The 21,162-nt window shown below is 42.2% G+C and overlaps 1 long non-coding RNA gene across 1 annotated transcript; it reads right to left on the bottom strand.

The window, feature by feature from the left end:
• Positions 1-4,790: 4,790 nt before the first annotated feature.
• Positions 4,791-21,137, bottom strand: LOC118556642. Its single transcript, XR_004927267.1, has 4 exons — positions 20,418-21,137; positions 15,008-15,116; positions 5,182-5,246; positions 4,791-5,072 (listed from the first exon to the last, which is right to left on the bottom strand). It is a non-coding gene; the product is annotated as an uncharacterized LOC118556642 (long non-coding RNA).
• Between the last annotated feature and the right edge of the window lie 25 nt (positions 21,138-21,162).

Below are 21,162 nucleotides of genomic sequence, written 5' to 3'. Positions count from 1 at the left end.
AGTATCTAAAGACAATTACAAGGTCGGGTTTCTATCACCTGAGGAACATTTCCAGGATTAAAGGACTAATGTCTCAGAAGGATCTGGAAAAACTAATCCATGCTAATCCATATATTTACTAGACTTGATTACGGCGTTTTCACAGGTTTGCCTAAAAAGTGGATCAGACATCTGCAGCTGATCCAGAACGCTGCTGCCCGCGTCCTCACTAAGACTAAGAAAGTAGAGAACATGGATCCGGTTCTGAAGTCCTTCCATGGCTCCCTGTATCTCAGAGAATAGACTTCAAAATACTTCTGTTAGTCTATAAATCCCTAAATGGCCTAGCACCTAAATACATCACAGACTTGTTATCAGGGCATCAACCCTCCAGACCACTCAGGTCTTCTGGCTCCAGCCTACTCTGCAGAACCAGAACCAGAACTAAACAAGGAGAAGCAACATTTAGTTCCTATGCTCCACTTATCTGGAACAAACTTCCAGAAAACTGTAAAAGTGCTGAAAGCCTGAGTTCCTTTAAATCAAGATTAAAAACACATTTGTTTAGGACTGCATTCGACTGCACTAGTTAAATAGTCGAATGCAAAAAAATTGTTTTATTTTATTTATTTATTTACTTTTTTTTCCAACTGCTTTTTCCTACTTGCTTTTTTTCTGCTTTATTTCCTGTATTTTAATCATGTAAAGCACTTTGCATTGTCTGTGTACTGAATTGTGCTATATACTGTAAATAAATTTGCCTTGCCTTGCCCTTGCCTTCACCCTCCTGCAGTTGTCTTTTTTTTATTGTGTGTTTGCGGGGAAATTCCTCTTGTTTCAGTTCCTTTTACTGATTGGCTCGCTCCCTCTCCTGGTGGACTCCCGGACGACCCTTTAAAGTCTATGCAAAAGAACAGTCTAAGCATGTCACACTTTTTAGATTTTTATTTGAAGACCATGTTCAAAATCATGTTGAAATCTTGACATTACGCATTACTTTGTGTGACATAAAATCCATTTAAGAATCACTGAAGTCTAAAGTTGACATCAGATGAAATTATAAAACATCACAGGGTATGAATATTATTGCAAGGTCCTGTTATAATGAGCCTACGACATTCTTTATTCAAAAGTTGTCGTTAAGACCCGCATTTTGTTTAATTGTTTTATCTTAACCTTGTGTGAAGGGGCCCTTGCATAAAGAGAAGAGAACATTGCAGAAGTTATTTTATGGCACACATTTTGAAAGCTAATCTTTACATGCCAGTATGGGTCCCTCAGCAAGACCCATAGCCCCAGATTGCTCCATGGGCACTGTTAAAAGAAAGAAGCTGTCCACTGCTCCCTAAGGTATGGGTTAAATGCAGAAGACAAATTTCATTGTAATGTACAACTGCAATGAAAAATAAAGATTTATTCTTTCTTACATTGAGTGAGGATTGTATGTTCTCAAGAGGCAAAAAATGAAGGTAAAAACAGAATTTGCTTTAAATTTATTCTGTAGTTAAATGATTCATCAGTAGTGTTTGAATTGAAATTAATTAGTTCCTGGAGGCATGTATTCACTTAAACTGAATTATAATTATATTAGAATTTGAAGTCATGTGTTTGAATTTAATTAAATTAAATTTGATTAAATTTAAAGTTAGCACTGTGCACAGTGGTTAGCACAGCTGATAACTTGATGTTAATCCCATTGCACAGCATGGGATTAATTTCCACTGTTATGCTGATGACACTCAGCTATATTTATTCATAAATCCTGATAAATCCAATCAATTACTTCGACTGCAGTCATGTCTTGATGACATCAAAAGCTGGATGACTTTAAATTTCCTGCACTTAAATTCTGACAAGACAGAAGTTATAATCTTTGGGCCAGAGTCCTCAAAAAATAAACTTCTTAACCAATCACTTAATCTATATGGCATTAACTTGGCCTCTGGTAATAAAGTAAAAAATCTTGGTGTTATTTTCAACCAAGACATGTCATTTATATCCCATATTAAACAGGTTTCCAGAGTTTCCTTTTTTCACCTCAGGAATATCGCTATAATTAGAAACATTCTGTCCAGGAGTGATGCTGAAAAACTGGTCCATGCATTTGTTACTTCAAGGCTGGACTATTGTAATTCTTTACTATCAGGAAGTCCACAAAATGCAGTTCAAAGCCTTCAGCTGATCCAAAATGCTGCAGCAAGAGTTCTGATGAAAATCAACAAGAGGGATCATATTTCTCAATTTTAGCTTCCCTTCATTGGCTTCCTGTTAAATCAAGAATAGAATTTAAAATTCTTCTTCTAACGTATAAAGCCCTTAATAATCAAGCTCCATCATATATCAGAGCTCTGATTACCCCGTATGTTCCTAACAGAGCACTTCGCTCTCAGACTGCAGGTCTGCTGGTGGTTCCTAGAGTCTCTAAAAGTAGAATGGGAGGCAGATCCTTTAGCTATCAGGCTCCTCTCCTGTGGAACCAACTCCCAGTTTTGGTCCGTGAGGCAGACACCCTATCTACTTTTAAGACTAATCTTAAAACTTTCCTTTGTGACAAACCTTATAGTCAGAGTGGCTCATGTTACCCTGATCTATCTCTATAGTTGTGCTGTGATAGGCCTAGGCTGCTGGAGGACATCAGGGTCTAATTTTCTCACTCTATAGAGTTCTACTGTTCTTCAATTATGCATTACGTGACGTCATTTCTGCTTTAACTTTCTGTTCTCTCTCTCTCTTCATAGAAGGTACACCTGGTCTGGCGTTCTGTTAACTGTGACATCATTCAGAGAAGACGGCTCACGCGCTACTACCATCTAATGTAGAACAGATTACTGGATCAATGTGTGCTTCTGAGCTTTTTTGTCTCTCTTGTTGTGTCTCTGTCTTCTGTAACCCCAGTGGGTCGAGGCAGATGACCGTTCATACTGAGCCTGGTTCTGGTTCTGCTGGAGGTTTTTCCTTCCCGTTAATGGGGAGTTTTTCTTCCCACTGTCGCTTCATGGATGCTCAGTATGAGGGATTGCTGCAAAGCCATGTACAATGCAGATGACTCTCCCTGTGGCTCTACGGTTCCCCAGGAGTGAATGCTGCTTGTCGGGACTTTGATGCAAGTCCCGACATCTGGTTTCCTTATATAGGACATTTTTGACCAATCTGTATAATATGATTGAACTTGACTTTCTAAAGTGCCTTGAGATGACATGTTTCATGAATTGGCGCTATAGAAATAAAATTGAATTGAACTGAAATCCAACCCTGGGTTTTTCTGCATGGAGTTTGCATGTTCTCCCTGTGCATGCATGGGTTCTCTCCGGGTACTCCGGCTTCCTCCCACAGTCCAAAAACATGACTGTTAGGTTAATTGGTCTCTCTAAATTGTCCTTAGGTGTGAATGGTTGTTTGTCCTGTTTGTCTCTGTGTTGCCCTGCTACAGACTGGCTACCTGTCCAGGGTGTACCCCGCCTCTCACCCAGTGAACGCTGGAGATGGGAACCAGCAACCCCCGCGACCCCATGAGGGATTAAGCGGCTCAGAAAATGGATGGATGAATAATGTTCCTGGAGGCGTGCATTCGCTTAGATTGAATTAGAATTTGAAGTCATGTCTTTGAATTTAATTAAATGAAATTTAAATAGTTTAACACAGAGTTGAATTGAATGGACATTGTTGGGAATGTAAGATTTATTTCATACTACCCTTGTTTTGAAATGGTTCTGTGAAGAAAAACTAAACTGAATTTACTTTATTTCAAAGTGTTTTGTACTTGACAGAAACAAATCTATCCCATGTAACTTCCTGCTGAAGAGTGCAGTAAAGATAATCTTACTTTGGGAACAGATATACCAACATTCAATATACATGATATTTGTCTCTTATCTTGCTGTTAATATGCTTAGTTTAAATGTCACTAAGATGCCAAGAATGTCTGGACATGTTAACTTGCGATCACGCAAAAATGTATCCTGAAAGCTTCTCCTGCAGAGCTTTGCTGTGTGAGTCATGTGGTCATGTAATGGATACAAACACTTCCATCCTACAAAGCTGAATTAATTTTGGGTTTAGGAAAACCAAAGAGCAGACAGTTGTTCACAGCCTAGTGCACTTTAACCTGAACTTTCATCACCTGACGTAGGTGGGTCTAGCTACAACAAAGGATAATGTTTTCGATGACTGATGCCAGTGCTCTCTCACTGTGTGGCATGCAATCCACTTCAGTGCTGGTACTGCTTCTGTGAAACACACACATACACATTATGCTACATTACCTTTGGCCTCAATCAAAGCCACTTGTTGGGCTTTGAGAGATCAGCTCAGTTTCAAAGTGATTTATTTTAGCTCTGTGCCGAGGAAAGAAAACTACCATGGAATGCAGGATACAAGTTAACGATTCTTCGCTTTTTTTCCCCAAAAACATGGATAAGACATCATAAAAATGGCAAGCAATGGTAAATATGGTTAGTCACAGGCTAAGGGTGCATTTCTGGCTCTTAAACCATAATAAACAAAATCCAGTGTAACTTTTTATTTAAAGTCACAAAGCAAGATTCATCCATGTAACTACTACACGAGTCCACGAGTAGTCTAACTACTCGTGGACTCAGCAAGTACAAAAAACTAGAATCCCTCCTTGAATTTCTTTTTTTAGGTATTGTTTGAAGAATATGTGGGCCTTTGACTTTACCATCTAATCATTTATTGCAATCTGCTGGTGGGGTTGATAAAGGTTTTGACATACTTCTCTGATGTTGCCAGTAGTCTGTCAGAGCGGAAGCCTTCATGAAGCCTGTGCAAAGTATTATTACCAAAATGAACACTGCTCTTGAATGGTAATGCCCTTCTGTACTGTCGACTGTGTAGCTCTGCCATGCTAATTGTTGAAAGGAAACAGTTGAAGGAGACTGTAGTTCAATGTGCTCAAAAGCTGGTAACCTGGGCCCTTTGTGGGATGAAATATGAGCTGGATGTGTGCGACATCTGGCTTCTCAACATCAAGTTATCAGCCCTTTGCTGGCTGAGTTGGTGCTCTTTCTCTTGCTCTGCTCCTGGCTTGAATTCTAGCTCATCCCAGGCCTCTGTTTCTTTGACCCCTTAACCCCCTAAATGGAAACGAAAAAGGAAAATTTTATTACTGAAATGAAGTTATGTAAAAACAAACACATGAAACAGCCTTTTGCATTACGTCCATCAATATACAACTTCATTTACCCAGCTGAGTCTGCTCAACTAGGTCTTCTGTGTCTGGCTCCCAGTCAGAGTCAGACAGGGTCAATCTGTAAAAGAAAATACATTAAATAATTAAAAAACAATCTCATAATCTTGCAATTGTGTAGTTGTTGTAGACGTAGTTCTACTATAACAACCATCATCCCCACTCAAATCAGTTGTGTACACCTAATACTGAACCCTCAAACACCTCATTACTTACCCTTTACCGTCCCGCATAATACAGCAAATACTAATCTATATTGTATGTTTGAAACAAAAGAAGTTTAATTTGTGCATCAAGAACAACATCCTGTGCTTGTAAAAACATTTGTTCTTTGGGGCGACGGTGGTGCAGAGGTTAGGGAGTACATCCTGCAATTCAATCTGAAAAACTCACACAGAAAGAAAAGGCAATTAGAAGAATTTTATTGATACAATATTTTAAGAGTTTGGCGCTCAGACCTCGGCAGGAAAAATTCACGCTGAATTATACTTGAATATGCATTAGCAGGCGTATGAGAATAGGGATATTTCCCCCCGGGTCTGAAACTGGTGGTGGAGTGGAGATAAATAAAGTTTGTTCAGTCCATATGATGATCTGTTTGAGCTTGATGTCCAACTTGATAAACACAGGTTTGCATGAACTGTCCATGATGAGCAAGCATGAAGCGACTGTGGAGAGAAAAAACTCCCCCTTGGGAAGAAACCTCTGGCAGAACCAGGCTCAGCATGGCGGTCTTCTGCCGGACCGTTTTAATGAGTGGCTGGGAATTCCATGAGAGTCCAGCAGGAATTACACTCTGATAGGAACGAGGTTGAAGGAGCACCGTAGGAAAGCCAGGCGAAGCTTGGTACGATGGTGGAGAAGGGGATGGAGGTGGGTTGAAACCGGTCGACAGAGTCCAAACCGGACACGCGCAGCCACTGCTTGCTCGCTGAGGACAAGGCCGAGATGAGGATGTGGAGTTCTTTTTAAGATGAACCCAGGATGCTGATTGGCTTTGAGGAGGAGCAGTTCAAAGCTGATTGGCTTGCGTCAGAGGCGGATGAGTCCCTGATTGATGGAGGTAGGCAATAGTGTTTCTTCAGTTTGAATTTTCGCTAAAGCTGCATTTCAATCTGAAAAACTCACACAGAAAGAAAAGGCAATTAGAAGAATTTTATTGATACAATATTTTAAGAGTTTGGCGCTCAGACCTCGGCAGGAAAAATTCACGCTGAATTATACTTGAATATGCATTAGCAGGCGTATGAGAATAGGGATATTTCCCCCCAAAAATTGCCGAGGTCGAGGCCGATGCGTCTGCATGGTTGAAAGACAATGAGACTTGGATTAAACTAAAAACAGAGACAAGTAGGATGAGCTATAGAGGAAAAGTGCTGCGAAGGCTTACCAAACAGGGCCGGTTGCCGCGAAGGCCTACCAAAGTTGAGTGAGATGAATGGGAAGATGAGGTGTATGGTAAGGTGCATGAATAGAGATGGTCGGTCACGGGATGATACTTGGAACTGAAAGGCTTGCAAAGGGGAATGTCTGAAGCGAAATACGATATTAGTGCAATGGTTCTTGCGCTTTGCCAAAAGCAGGCTGAGAGATGATTTGGAGTTGCTGTTTAAGGTGAACACTGGATGATTGGGCTTCGAGGAGGTGTGGCTTGAAGCAAATGCTCCATCGGAGGCGGACAAGCCTCTGATTGAATGGAAGTAAGCAAGAGTTCTTCGGTTGTATTTCCGCTTTAGCATCATTTCAAACTAAAGACTCACAAAGAGAGAAAAGCGATAGGAATTTATTGATACAATAGTTTAAACTTTGGCGCTCGGACCTCGGCAGGAACATAAACGTAGATAAGCAGATGTATGAGAATAGGGAAATTACCCCCCAAAAATGCCGAGGTCCAGGCCAGAGCGTCAGCAAGTTCAGAAGGCAGAGAGAAGGATGAGTAAAGAAGGAGAAAATATGTGAAAGCTTAGCAAAGAGGGCCATTGCTGCAAAGGCTTACCAGGATTAAACAAGATGAATGGAAAGATGAGGTGAGGTTGATGGAGAGGTGGAGAGTGATTTTAATGGTCAGTTTTGGGCTGATGCACGTGATGAATGAATAATCATGGCAGGGAGCAAGGCGGGCAGCATGCAGGGGACATGGCAGGGAACACACAGGAGCATGGCCGGAAATATGGCAGGGAACACACAGGAGCATGGCAGAGAACGCAGGTGGTATGGCAGAGAACGCAGGTGGTATGGCAGAGAACGCAGGTGGTATGGCAGAGAACGCAGGTGGTATGGCAGAGAACGCAGGGAGCTTGGCAGAGAACGCATGGCAGAGAACGCAGGGAGTATGGCAGAGAACGCATGGCAGAGAACGCAGGGAGTATGGCAGAGAACGCATGGCAGAGAACGCAGGGAGTATGGCAGAGAACGCATGGCAGAGAACGCAGGGAGTATGGCAGAGAACGCATGGCAGAGAACGCAGGGAGTATGGCAGAGAACGCATGGCAGAGAACGCATGGCTGAGAACGCATGGCTGAGAACGCATGGAACACGCAAGGAGCATGGCAGAGAACGTAGGGAGCATAGAAGGAAACATGGCAAGGAGCATAGAAGGAAACATGGCAATGAGCATAGAAGGAAACATGGCAGGGAGCATAGAAGGAAACACGGCAAGAAGCATAGAAGGAAACACGGCAAGAAGCATAGAAGGAAACACGGCAAGAAGCATAGAAGGAAACACATGCAAGGAGCATGGAACGAAACACATGGCAGGGCAGGCCGCATGGAACGAAACACATGGCAGGGCAGGCCGCATGGCAGGGAGGAGGGCGTTGCAGGGAGCGTAGAAGGAAACATGGCAAGGAGCATAGAAGGAAACACGGCAAGGAGCATGGAAGGAAACACATGGCAGGGCAGGCCGCGTTGCAGGGAGCGTAGAAGGAAACACATGGCTAGGAGCATAGAAGGAAACACATGGCTAGGAGCATAGAAGGAAACACATGGCTAGGAGCATAGAAGGAAACACATGGCTAGGAGCATAGAAGGAAACACATGGCTAGGAGCATAGAAGGAAACACATGGCTAGGAGCATAGAAGGAAACACATGGCAGGGCAGGCCGCGTTGCAGGGAGCGTAGAAGGAAGCACGGCAAGGAGCATAGAAGGAAACACGGCAAGGAGCGTAGAAGGAAACACGGCAAGGAGCGTAGAAGGAAACACGGCAAGGAGCGTAGAAGGAAACACGGCAAGGAGCGTAGAAGGAAACACGGCAGGGAGCGTAGAAGGAAACACGGCAGGGAGTGTAGAAGGAAACACGGCAGGGAGCGTAGAAGGAAACACGGCAGGGAGCGTAGAAGGAAACATGGCAGAGTATGGCAGGGAAGGCCGCATGGCAGGGAGCATGGCAGGGAACACACAGGGAGCACACTGGGAGCATGCAGGAAGCATGCAAGGAGTATGCAAGGAACGTAGTGGGGAACATGGCAGGGAACATGAATAAATGAATGACCATGAAAGAATGAACAGAACGACAGGATGCCTGCATGGCGGGACGCCTGGATGACAGAATAAATAACAGAGGATGCTTAGGGATGATGCACATAAATGAATGAGTGACCAAGAGGGAATGAACAGGACAGGACGCGGGCTTAATGAGACTTGAATGAGATTGAATCCACCACCAGTATTCGTAGTTAGATTACCTTTAAGATGAGCATTAGGCGGCTAAGATGAAAAGTAAGAGCAGATATGTGAGGCATGCTGATGATAGCCATCACCTACGATTGGGCTCCACAAGCGTCTGCTGTTGCGCAGCTCACATCCTGAATGCTGAAATAACTCTAGATGAAAGGTCACAAGATTAACGATTTCTTTGACAATTTCACGAATCTGCAAACCAACTGTTTTTAGAATCCTCCAAAACTTACGGATGCACATCCGTAAAATTTAACGCATCTACAGACAAAATACATTATAGAAAGTGTGTTCCAAATCCGGACGGGAAGCATGCCAGACCAGAAGGAAAGTTCAGAACAGCAACTCTTAACCAGAGTATCCTGTTCTAGGAGGGAAGGAAACGGAATTAGTGAGCTCAAGCTGCCTGGAAATAAAAACGTGACTCTTGAAATGATGCACCTGCGAGATTGAGGTGACCGAGCGAGGAGAGCAGCTGACGCTCAGAAATAACTGATATGAGAATGAAACTGATATCCAGAATTCGAGAGCTTGTCTGCAGGCAAAAGCCATCATGGAACTAGGTTAAGATCAATACGTAGAACTCAATGCAGGCTGACAGGTTTAGTTTGAGAAAATAACTGGGAATAGTGAAAAGAATATCTATAAGAAGAAAACATCCAGAAAATGAAGGACCATTAAACACGGTTAACACTTCTTAAGACATAAACGATAATGTTTGCTTAGCTCATAAATACGTAGAGTGCTAAACGCATACCAAATGCTGTTATGAATCGATTAGCTATTTAGCTTATTCCATGTCATTTGGATGAATTTAATAATTTAATTCAGATTCTGCACTGCATCCTGCTGACTGATGATCTCGTTGCTTAGTAGCTTTAGTTAGCCTCACAACTGCAGAGAGGATCCGTAATTGAAAATAGTATCAACCAGACAACAGCACCTTCAGTGATGCTCTCCGGTTATTCATCTTGAATGAATCCTTGAACCTAAAAGAAGAAATAGACAATCCCTAAATACATGAGCAAGTTGCTGTTAAAGATCGCCCAATACTCAAACCATCCCCCACAGCCATCCGTACGTAGGGTCCCAGCTGACATTCAGATAATACCTACTAACTAAACCTTAAATAACTTTAACATGTATCATTTCACAACACCTGAATAATTGATTGGCAAAACATTGAAATGACAAGAGTGACAGAAGTGGCCTGGTCAGCATAAATGAGAAGTCTGAACCCAATACAGACCAGTCCAAGCGGATGCCAAATTGCACCAGAGTTGCAGCGGTTTAATAACGATTGGTATCAATTGCTGAATTTTAAAATGCACTTCATACTCCAACCAGTAGGTGGCAGCAATGCCACCACAAGCCCGGTGGCTACCGGCAACACCAGAAGAAGAAGAAAACGAAAACAAACATGGGTGAATACATATTACCTGAGCTGGCTCCGAACGCATTAGCGAGTGAATGAGAGAGTAGATCCGGCTGAAAAGATGCGGCCGGGACGAGCGGCAAGGTGGCGCCGCAAAGCCGATGAGAACCAGAGAAGGTCCCGGATGAGTCGGCGGATCCGCGAACCAAGAGCCAGCCCCACGGGATCAGTTTGAGAAAGACCCCGGCGCGCTATGAAGCGAAGCTGACCGGAACTTAGGCAGAGTTGCGACGCGTCTGCGTTGCTTGCGAGTTCTTTGCGCCAGGAACCGGAGCTGACGAAAACAGAGGTTGGAAAGGAAGATGTGCAGCTAGACGGTATTCCTATGGCAGGAGGATTTCAGGATAAGTTATTGTCTCTTGAAACCGGTCGACAGAGTCCAAACCGGACACGCGCAGCCACTGCTTGCTCGCTGAGGACAAGGCCGAGATGAGGATGTGGAGTTCTTTTTAAGATGAACCCAGGATGCTGATTGGCTTTGAGGAGGAGCAGTTCAAAGCTGATTGGCTTGCGTCAGAGGCGGATGAGTCCCTGATTGATGGAGGTAGGCAATAGTGTTTCTTCAGTTTGAATTTTCGCTAAAGCTGCATTTGGCAGGTTGCCAGTTCAATCCCCCACTGTGGCTGTCTCTGTGTCCTTGGGCAAGACACTTGCCTTCTGGTGGTGGTCTGAGGGCCCGGTGGCGCCGGTGTATGGCAGCCACCGGGCCCTCTGTCAGTCTGCCCCAGGGCAGCTGTAGCTACTAACATAGCTCACCACCGTCAGGGTGTGAATGTGTGGGTGAATGGCTGAATGACTGAACTGTAGTGTGAAGCGCTTTGGAGGTAGTCAAGACTAGTTAAAGCCATTTAACATTTGATAGAAAATACTTCTGAGAAATCACTCTCAACAGGTCTTCTTCCTCAGCCAAACCGGCGCGTTTCAGTTTATTTTGGGTGCACCCCCTGCTGTCGGGAAGTCTGAACAACAACAACTCTTAATGCATCACGTGACTTTTGGCACAAATTTACCGCAGCTGGGGTGGGATTGTTTCGTACTTGAGCAGAGGCTGTTTTGTGCTAGCAGAGACCGTTTTGTACTCAACGAAAACTTATTAATGATATTTTGAGTGCAAGGTTGGCAAACAGTTTGCAAAACAATTTTTTTGTGTGAAACATATCTTTTAGTGTGCAAAACAAGTTTTATTTGTGTGCAAAACTTTTTTTGTGTGCAACGTTTTGGCTGGAATTTATCTCCATAGTCTGCTCTGTACCCTGCTTGGATTATTTTTGCCTACTTGCCTGATTCACCCTCTTCATCACTTCAATAAATCCTGTTGAGCATTACCTCAAGTGTTTGGCTGAATATCGGGTTCATTTCCTCCTAAGATCATTACAATAGATGGGAAACTTTTTGACCAATCTTTCTGGATGATTTAATTGAATTTCACTTTGGCAAGAGATGTGCTGTGAAAAAAATTCAGGATGGCACTGCGGAGATATAAGATGTTATTGAAGGAAATACAATTTAATATAGGATAAAGATTATGAAAATGGTGGATCTTATATTGTTGATGAGGTGGTGCAGTTTACAGGGAGGGGTGAATCTACCCACAGAGGCAGATCAGCAGGTTGTGTTAACCTTTGCGGGCAGGTAATCAAATCATGTTCTTTCTTCCAAGGAGAGCTGGAGAGGATGGTGAAGCATTGCTGGGTGGACAAGCAGATGAGTGATGATGGTGGCATTTGGAGAATTAAAAATATAGCAAATTCAGGGAAGCAACCAGGGAAGCAACCAGAGAAGCATTTAGATTTATGGAGAGTATCTTGATGTAAGGCAAGTTTATTTATAAATCAATTTTTAGTAACAAGATGATTCAAAGTGCTGTACATGAACAGAACAGTATTATAGAGGAAAAGTGCTGGTGAAGATTCTCAGTCATCCAGGTCATGGTCATTCCAAAAAAAGTAAAAAAACAAAGCAACTGGACGTGTTTTCCGTAGTTTGATGATGATTCGCTTCCTCTCCAGGAAGCTTTCGTCCGTCCGTCTTCTTCCGCTTATCCGGGGTCGGGTCGCGGGGGCAGCAGCTTCAGTAGGGAGGCCCAGACGTCCCTCTCCCCGGCCACTTGGGCCAGCTCCTCAGGAGGAATCCCAAGGCGTTCCCAGGCCAGCCGGGAGACATAGTCCCTCCAGCGTGTCCTGGGTCTTCCCCTGGGCCTCCTCCCGGTGGAACGTGCCCGGAACACCTCACCAGGGAGGCGTCCAGGAGGCATCCTGACCAGATGCCCGAGCCACCTCAACTGGCTCCTCTCGACGTGGAGGAGCAGCGGCTCTACTCTGAGTCCTCCCCGGATGACTGAGCTCCTCAGTCATCCGCATTCTCAATTCAAAAAGTCTGGAGTAGTACCAAGCTATATACTACTGCCCAACAAAGGCCTTGTAATGGATTAGATAACATGCAAATTCAACAGAAACAGGTCCACCCCTTAGTAAAGGGTGGTCGTTAATGACATTAAGCCAGAAGATTGAACTGAAACTGGTCCACTCCTCTGTAACGAGGAGTCGTTAGAGTCGTTATTGGATGCACCGTGGTCCTAAACACTTCAGATTACCAGGACAAAATGCACACTTTACTGAGTGACACCACCACATATGAGTCTTTGAAAAGAGATTCAACCAACACCTACAAAAAAAATCACTGACTACCTCCAACAACTAGAAAAAGACAAGGTAATTAACCGCTCATCTTATTATAGATTATATCCAGGGGAAGTTATCCCATGCTTATATGGACTCCCAAAAATTCACAAGGAAGGACCATCACTCAGACCCATTGTCAGCAGCATTAACTCAGTAACATATAACATTGCTAAACAGCTTGCTAGTATTTTAGCCCCCCTGGTGGGGAACACACCACATCACATAGAAAACTCCAAGGACTTTGCAAACAAAGTCAAACATTTAAAGATTGCACCAGGGGAAACTCTGGAGTCTTTCAATGTCACTTCACTTTTCACTTACATACCTACATCAAAGGCAGTAGAAACAGTCAGGAAACGTTTTCAACACGACAGTGACCTAAATAACAGAACTAATTTCACTCCGGACCAGATCTGTACCCTACTGGACCTTTTGTCTTTCACCTACTTATTACAAGTTCAGCGACCATTTTTACAGGCAGAAGCATGGTTGTGCCATGGGATCTCCAGTGTCACCAATTGTAGCCAATCTTTACATGGAAGAAATGGAAAAGATAGCTTTGGGAACCTTCAGAGGAATTGAGAAAGCTTCCTGGATAGGAAGCGAAACGTCTTCAAACTACGGAAAACAAATCCAGTTGCTTTGTTTTTTACTTTTTTTGGAATATAGAGGAAAAGAACATAAGAGAAAACATTACATAGGAAATGAAATTCGGAAAACAGCATTTGTTTTGGGGGCAGGCTGACTCTTTTTCTTCTGTCTGCCTTAAAGTCTCACCGATGCTTCTCAATGGTAAGCCAAACAGCCAAAATGATGGTCATTCTGCCAAAGCCGAGCTTCCAATTTCTCCAAGATATATTCCCTTCCACCAGCGAGTTCAGGAACTCCAGCTGGCCTGCAGTTCTGTGCAAGGATTACATCCAGTGTTGAATACACAACATATCCCCTCACATGATTCAGGCAGCCTTGACATAGGCCGAAACAGCTGCAGACAGAATTTTTCAATAGACAAGGTAATCGCCACAACAAAAAAATCCTGTGCTCATTTTTGTTAATGTCACACAAAATCTTGACAAAATATCTTGAAACCTTTGGACGTAATGTGACAAATTCTAAAAAGGTTCATGGTGTAAAATTAAATGGTATTTGCACATTGAAAAGTACATCAAATATATTTTAATCTAACTGTTAAATAACTCTCCCCTTTAACTTACTGTGAATACTAAAAGGATTATTCAGAATCTTCAGGAGTAATACCCTTGAGTGTGAGTCATTCCACATGAACTCCCCCTTGACTTAAACTCCAGCTTCCTGGGTCATTCTGCAGGGCTTTCTAGTTAGTTCTTGCTGTTGTAAGTAACAAGTCAGCTCAGGAATGCGTATGTGTTGTCTTTTCCATTGGAATTTAAGGCTAATAAATTTCCCAAAGCATAGTAATGCACAGACGTTTATTGTGAAGAAGAGCTTGACTATGTTAGGTGTTTCTTAAGTATTCAGTTTACTAGAAATATGTGTTATTGAAAAGGCATTTTTGCTTCTCCTATTTTGCTTTTCCTAGTCTGTATTGATGAATTCTGACTCAATGGGAATTAAAGCAGACAGCCACTCAGATTTACATCCCTCTTGCTCCCATGGACAGATACTGCAGCCTGACGTGGTGCTGAGGTCGCTGCAGACAATCACACCGCAAACAGCAGATACTCTGCTTCTGTTCATCAAACTGAATACAAGTCCCATCCACAGCTAATAAACATCCTTTTACTGGATCACAAACTGAGGAGACAAAATGTGTTTCATAAAGTAACCCCCACAGAGTGGTGCAAAGTGCAGTCTTTAGATTGTGGGGAATGTGAATCTTGTCTGTTGTGCAGCAGTCAGTCAGACAAAGGACATGGACTACGGCCGTCAGCGACTGTGGGACACTCTAAGCATCTGGTGACAGATTTGCCAGGATGCATGACCATTTTACACTGGGCTGACTGTGTGTGGGAGTCCTGGCTGGATGTGTTGGATTGTTTTTACTACTTACTGAGAGCAACTCGGGAATTCCTGCAGAGTCCTGTCCTTACTAGTAAGACCTGGTGCTCATCTCTATACATCTCTATGCAGCCTTGACTTCTACTGTCTGCAGTAGGGCCCTATAAGGCAAGGCATAAGTGTATAGCACATTTCAGTAAAAAGACAACATAAAGTGTTTTACATGATTAAAACATAGGAAAATAAAAAAACATAACAAAAGCAAGTTGGATTAAAATGTAGAAAATTTTAACAAAATAAAAACATGGAAAAAATGGAAACTAAAAGTGAATATTGATTTTTAAAAACTGTTGGACTACAAACTTAAACTAATGATGTTTCAGCTAATAGGTTAACTAAAACAGTCAAAGGCAAACCTAAACAAATGTGTTTAATCTTGATTTAAAATAACTCAGGCTTTCAGCACTTTTGCAGTTTTCTGGAAGTTTGTTCCAGATAAGGAAGAAACTAGGAACATAGGAACTAAATGTTGCTTCTCCGTGTTTGGTTCTGGTTCTGGTTCTGCAGAGTAGGCTGGAGCCAGAAGACCTGAGTGTTCTGGAGGGTTGATGCCCTGATAACAAGTCTGTGATGTATTTAGGTGCTAAGCCATTCAGGGATTTATAAACTAACAGAAGTATTTTAAAGTCTATTCTCTGAGACACAGGGAGCCAGTGTAAGGACTTTAGAACTGGGGTTATGTGCTCTACTTTCTTAGTCTTAGTGAGGACGCGGGCAGCAGCGTTCTGGATCAGCTGCAGCTGTCTGATCCACTTTTTAGGCAAACCTGTGAAAACACCGATGCAGTAATCAATTCTACTAAATATAAACACATGAATTAGTTTTTCCAGATCCTGCTGAGACAGTAGTCCTTTAATCCTAGAAATGTTCCTCAGGTGATAGAAAGCCGACCTTGTAACTGTCTTTAGATGCTTTTGAAGGTTCAGGTCTGAGTCCATCACTACTCCCAGGTTTCAGGCCTGATCAGTGGTTTCTAGCTGAAGCGACTGAAGCTGTGTGCTAACTTTTGATCTCTCCTCTATTGGTCCGAAGATTATTACTTCAGTTTTGTTTTTATTCAATTGAAGTAATTTTTGGCACATTCATGCATTGGTTTCTTCTAAGCATTTACCCAGTGCTTGAATAGATTCATAATCACCTGGTGAGCTAGAGGGATATTGAATAGGAGAGGACCCTTGGGGAACCCCACGTGTGATCTTTGTCATTTCTAAAGTAAAGTTACCTACTCATACAAAAAAGTCCCTGTCCTTTAAGTAGGATTTAAACCAGTGGAGAGCTGTACCAGAAAGGCCGACCCAGTTCTCCAGGCGTTCTAACAGAATGGAGTGATCGACAGTATCAATGCTGCACTGAGGTCCAATAGAACCAGCACTGTGGTTCTTCCACAGTCTGTATTTATATGGATGTCATTAAACACCTTAATAAGGGCGGTCTCTGTACTGTGGTGAGCACGGAAGCCAGACTTAAAAACATCAAAGTGGCTGTTCATAATTAAGAAGGTATTTAATAATTGAAATACGGCTTTTTCAATAATCGTATTGATAATGCGGAGGTTTGAAATGGGCCTGTAGTTCTGGAGTAGTGATTTATCTAAATTGTTGTAGTTGTTTCAGCAGTGGTTTGACAATTGCTGTTTTTAGGGACTGGGGGAAAGACCCTAACAGAAGGAATATGTTTATTATCTGACTCATATCAGACATTATGACAGGCAAAAGTTTCTTAAAGAAAGCTATGGGTAAAACATCAAGGCACCAGGAGGAGGAACTAAGCTGCTAAATGATTTCTTCTAAGCATGAACTTGACATGGATGTACAGATTGCCCCTCTAATCTTTTGGATTTTTTCAGTAAATAAGTTGTTCTCAGAGAAGAAAGATTATATTAAAGTTATATCTATAAAGTCTTTCTTTATATATGTCATAGTGAACTTGGAGTCTAGTCTTCCTCCACCTGCGTTCAGCTTTTCGACACACTCTTTTTTCACATCTAGCTGCTGGAACATTTCTCCACAGATATCTTTTCTTCCAGGAAACAACCTTCACTTTAACTGGAGCAATGCAGTCAATGATGTCTGAAACTTTAGAATGAAAGTTATCTACTAGTTCAGTTACTGAGTTACAGCCCAAGGTTGAAGTAGCAGAATAAGCTTGGATAAAATTTTCTGTGACATTTTCCTTTAAAGATGTGTTTTCTTATGATGTCCCTTTGGCTAAATTAGTCATTGGAAATTATGCTTTTAAAGGTAACAGAAAAGTGATCAATTAGGGCAACATCAGTCACACTGACCTTGGAAATGTTTAGACCCTTAGTCTAAAATATGTCCCTGTTCGTGTGTTGGCTGTTTAACATGTTGAGTTAAACCAAAGTTTCTAAGTTTGTCACACAGTTCTTTTGCACTTCTGTCTTCAGGGTTGTCAATGTAAAGGTGAGATATAATAATAATAATAATAATAATAATAATAATAATAATAATAATAATAATAATAATAATAATAAAACAGTCATGATCAATAGATATCACAGATAGGTCATTAAGATAATTAAAAACGGTTTTAAAAACAGTTTGTACCGGGCTCTTTACCTGGAGAACCAAATATTCAAAACAGTCAAATTTTTCCCAAAACACCTTTTTACACTTTAGTGAATCATTAAACAATGTTACTACTCCTCCACCTTTCCTTTGCTGTCTGCCCTCACAAAGAAAATTCTAGTTTGGAGGAGTCGACTCCATCAGTATAGCTGCTTCATTAAGCTCATGTAACCATGTTTCTGTTAAAAACAGAAACATGATTACATGAAGATTATTCTCAGTAATGAAGTCATTGATTAACAAGGATTTTCCTGACAGAGATCTAATGTTTAATAAAGCCAGTTTGTATGACTTAGTAGTTAATGTTGTCTCTGTGGCTGGTTGTATCTGACAATTTATTCGTGTTTGTTATCCTTTTTAGCTTTCTTATTTCTGCCACATATCATCACAAGTATATCACAACTGTCACAGAGAAAAGGCCCAAGCTGCTGGAAACTGTCAAGTCTGATAAGGTTGCTGCTACGGCCCAGTGTGTATCACAGAGAAGTCCTCTGAAGGTCCTAAGCACAGGCCTGTTCCCAGATATGTAGAGGAGGAGGACGATCGGGGGCTTTGCAGCCTTTGGAAGTTGCTGGTTTAGTCACAGAGATAGGGCTATCATAATGGCTATGCAGAGACGATGTTAGCTGCAGGCCCATCTTAAAAACCTCTTGGACTCATAATTTGCTGTTGCACTTGCTGTACTTTTTGGCACAAAGCTGATGGGGCATGGTTCATACAATAGAGGATGTTTGAAATCAGGCGTTTTGCACCTGATCTATTTAGAGAGAAACCATCTCTGTTGAACAGATGTCTCCTCTCCCAAAAGATGTTTAAGTTGTCTATGAAGGTGACAGCTGTTTGTTTGCATGTTTTTTTCAGCCACTTGTTTAGCATCAGAACACTTGAAAAAATCTCATCTCTACAGTTAATGGGCACGAGAGAAACACCTGAGAAACACTTTGACATTAAGGCCATCAACTAAATTTAGCAGACGACTGTAATCCTCCTTCAATACTTCTGATTTTCTTATCCAGACAGCATTGTAAGGGAATAAATCCAACTTTCTGTAGTTTTGCCTAAGAGATGAAAAGGAGATAAAGCTATAGACAGGAAAATCCAAGGAAGCAGGAGAAAAAGAAGAAAAAGCGTCCAAGCAGGTGGACAGCCAAAAAAAAAAAAAAAATAATTCTGACAGTGATTTAAATTTGCTTACAGCTTAAGAACATATAAACTTGATATATGCAACTGCTTAGCTTTGACTCTAAGCTGCTCCAATTTCTGACAGTAAAATGCAAAAATCTATCTAATGTTATATTAAATATCAACATAGAACCGACCAACTTAATTACTTCTCATGGTTAAGCAAATGCAAGTGCCTTGCTTTATACTCAATAATAGAACAAATAAACATAAATTAAAGTACAGCAAGACAGTAAAATAACTGAGGTAAAACCTCTCCATACCAAAAAAATAAAAGTATGGAAAATTACACTGTCTGTCTTCAATGAGATACCTAAACCTTGAAAGAAATAAGATTTATTTGTTCCAAATTTAATTTCATAATGTCCAAAATCTTCTTATTTTTCTAAATTGCATGTATTGCCTGTAAACTGATTCTTCTTCCTTTAAAAAAAGTAATCATGCAGTTAATGTGATCAATGTCTACAGTTTCTTGAGCAATAATTACATTTTATTGGGAATTCAATATTCCAGTAAAAAAAACTGTCAGTTATCTCTAAATAGTTTCTTTATAACATAGTGTTTCATATGAATAAAATAAAAAGTCAGGCATTTACTTTCACACTTTCAGTATAAAATGCTAGATTTGTAAATGTGTGCTGTGCTGATCAGGAGGCATTTTCAAAATATTGAAAATTACACTTGATCTGGACAGTTTTTTTTCTCACAGTTTCCTGTCTGGCAATGTGGCAATAAGAATTGTTGTCTTAATGCCAAAAAGAGCCCGACAGATTTTGCTTTCACAAGTAGAGCAGTACTGCTTTCACCATAGTGCTCCGCTTGATTTAAAACTTGTAAATAGTTTTATTATAATTCATGCAGGGAGTATTTCATGTTATATGGACACTATAATGAGAAAGTAGAAGAGGAAAAGAAAAACAAGAAAAAAAAGGGAGAAAAGGTGAAAGAGGGGATGAAAGGGAGAGAATGATACGTCTTCAGTCTACTTCATTATCTGCAAAGAGATGTAAAAAGAACAGCACAACCAACATAGTATTACAGATACAATAAAGTAACACCTTGATACCATCGCTGAAGCATCTGTAGTATTATTTAATATGACATGTATAATGTGGCAGCTGAAGATAAAAACAGGGATTTTCTGTATGGAAGTGAATCTCTAAATACCTGGAACCCAGCACCTGTAGTTGTTTGTGAGAGTGTGCTTGTGTATGTTTATTCAAAAGAAAAATGTTCAATAGTGGTTGTGAAGTGCAAAAGACCCCCCCCCCCCTCCCCCCAGAGCACCGAGGCAGGCACCAAGGGACCCAAAACCCCAGATGCCCAAAGGGATCCCCAAAGTAAAGATGCCCAAGAGGTGCCAACACAGGAAATCTGCCCCCCATCCCCACCAAGGGAAGAGGACAGATGGCCCCAAGGAAATCCCCCTAGCTGCCGCAATGCTGAAGCTACCAGGAGCCACGGGGACGATACCATGGGCTCTACAGGCAGCCAGCTATGCTGAAGTGGAACCAGCCATGGGCCCAAGGGTCCTGAGGCCCCAGGGGTGCCCCACCCCCCGGCGGGAGCCCCAACCGAGCCCCGGGGGCCCAGGCCCCGTGAAGTAGTCTCCAGGAATGAGCCGGCACCCACCTGGGCATGCACCCCCAGACACCAAGTACCACCAATGCAGCAGTGGGCCAAGGCACCAGCCAGCGGAGGGGGGCAGGACGGGGGATGGGCTCCACACTTAGCGGGGACTTGAGATGTTCTTGGGAGAGGGAGCAGTTCAGACCCAACCCTGACAAGTAAACAAACAGAGAAAATAAATGAGAAAATAAATACAGTCTCATTCTCACCTTCCCACCTTAGTGCCCCCACGCACAACACACAGGCTCTACAAAAAAAAAAAAGACGGCGTATACACATTCGCATATACCACTCACATCCAATACTCCCAGGTCTGGGCACCGGCACCCTAAAGGGGTACCAGGCCCCCGGACACGGTAGGTGAACCCTGAAATCAAGATGGGGGGTTGTGGCACCACCACAACCCAACCTACCCAGTAGACAGGGTTCTTTGCTCCCAAACAGGGTGAACTTGGTTCCTAAAACACTCCCAGCTTGATCAATTATTTCTGAATGATGACCTGACTCTGTACATAGAGCTACAAATGGTAAATGGCTTGTACTTGTACGACTCCAAAGCACTTTACACTGCAGTCACTCATTCACCCATTCAAGCACACATTAGCTATGTTTGTAGCCACAGCTGCCCTGAGGCAGGCTGACAGAAGCGGGGCTGCCAAACATCGGCATCTGATGAAGGATCGAATTGGCAACCGGTTACAGGACAAACTCCCTAAGTTTGTAATGCACCACTGACAGCCCAAAAAAA

This window comes from Fundulus heteroclitus, chromosome 20, assembly GCF_011125445.2.
Source record: "Fundulus heteroclitus isolate FHET01 chromosome 20, MU-UCD_Fhet_4.1, whole genome shotgun sequence".
NCBI lineage: Eukaryota > Metazoa > Chordata > Actinopteri > Cyprinodontiformes > Fundulidae > Fundulus > Fundulus heteroclitus.
The sequence above is the reverse complement of the archived record's forward strand: the minus strand, read 5'-3'. Positions and strand labels throughout refer to the sequence as shown.